Below are 1755 nucleotides of genomic sequence, written 5' to 3'. Positions count from 1 at the left end.
AAAACGGAGAAGGTACAAGTCATAAAGGATACTGGCTGCTTAACTCTCTGATAAATCTCTGGACAGTGAAGACCTTGGGTTTAAATTAGCTGTCAGGCTTCAGCTGTCTCACTCACTAGCTCACTCTGAAGTCAGCAACAGTGCAAAGACATTATAAATGGATTCATATGTCTTGATTAATGCCTTCTTTTGTAAACAGACTTTCTGCATAGAGCCGTGCCATAGCAGATGCCCTGTTCTAAAGGTTAATCTTTACATCAATAGCATATTCAAGACATTCTGCTTTTTCACAGTTCTTCTCCTTTCTTTTTGAATTTCAAATTCTCTTAGGATAAATGAGAAATCGAAGCCCTAACAGCAAAATCAGAATCTACCGTTAGAAACTCCCTGCGTAAATAAAGGATCATTCCTGCATATCTGATTATTTCATAGAACAAAGGAAATCCTCTGCATGATTCCACACTGAAGCCTTTCCTTGTTGGCCCTTTAAAAATTGCTTCAACAGGGAAGGCTCACACCTAAGTGACCCCTCTGTGTCTGTAGCTTTGGATAACTTGCCTGATAGACTGGCGATTTTGTAAAAAGTAGTCTGATGTTAGATGCTGGCGAGTATCCAACTGTATAACCAAACACTAGAGGCCTTTCCTTTTCCAAATGCTGCCAATCTTTGTGTTGTCTGGATGTCACTTTGCTACTACAGGATAAAACTGGCGAGATAGGGATGCAAGAAAATCGTGTGCTAGTACATTTTACTTAATCCAAAGCTTTAGTTCAGGAAGGAACTGTTGATATGAGATTTTTGTCACCTCAATTATTTACAATGAATTGGAAGCAAATCTTCAAGTGTTTATTGACATTGCCATTTACTCAGCTTCATAAAGTGTTTTGTTGACATAAATGAGACCTTCATTTACTCTATTTCAGGTAGGGGCAAAAATAAAAACTATGATAAAAACAACTATCTAATTACTTCACTATCCTAGAAAATCAGCGATTCTACCTAAGATTAGTAGGTTACATTAGCCCATTTCGAATGGCAACATAGTAAGAAAACAAGAATTAAGTGCAGGGAATTGGTTATTAATTCTAGTTTTTCAGGGCCTTTTTTCATCTATATACAGACCATGCATAATTTACTTTGTATTTCTACGACATCTATTCTCTCCATGTTCAAATGAAAGAGACAGTACAGCTCCGCAAAACTGAGATATTATTTGGCATTTGCCACTGTTCACCTCCAATTATTGCATAGACCTTTTTTTTTTTTTTTGACACACCACTCAGCTTGTGGGATCTTAGTTTCCCCACCAGGGATTGAACCCGGGTCCTCAGCAGTAAAAGTGCAGAGTCCTAACCACTGGACCACCAGGGAATTCCCATAGTTCATATTCTTACTCTATGCCATCTTTCTTCTTCGGAAATAGAATCCTGCTCTAATAAAGAGTCTTCTCATGTAATCTGAGTGAAATCATTGGTCAGTTGATAGAAAGGTTCACAGAGATCCATCTACTACTCTCCTGTCTTTATGACTGAGGCCTCAGAAAGGAACCCTCATCCAATAGAAGAACCATAAGAACTAAAACTGGCAGGAGAGAAATGCATTAGGAGTCCTTCCTTGGGAAAATTGGGGCCAAGTTGTTAAGCAAGATCCAAGAATGTGGAACAAGGGAACACATTTTAGGTCCTGAGGAACAAAAAGCCCAGAACCGGTCCCAGTCCTTTAACCAGGCTCCAACTATAGTACAGCTGTAGACC

General features: G+C 39.0%; 1 non-coding gene across 1 annotated transcript; it reads right to left on the bottom strand.

The window, feature by feature from the left end:
* Positions 1-1299: 1299 nt before the first annotated feature.
* On the bottom strand, positions 1300-1373 carry TRNAK-UUU (transfer RNA lysine (anticodon UUU)). The gene has a single exon. It is a non-coding gene; the product is annotated as a tRNA-Lys (tRNA).
* Between the last annotated feature and the right edge of the window lie 382 nt (positions 1374-1755).

This window comes from Eschrichtius robustus, chromosome 15 (genome assembly GCF_028021215.1).
Source record: "Eschrichtius robustus isolate mEscRob2 chromosome 15, mEscRob2.pri, whole genome shotgun sequence".
NCBI lineage: Eukaryota > Metazoa > Chordata > Mammalia > Artiodactyla > Eschrichtiidae > Eschrichtius > Eschrichtius robustus.
This window is presented reverse-complemented; position numbering and strand designations above follow the sequence as displayed.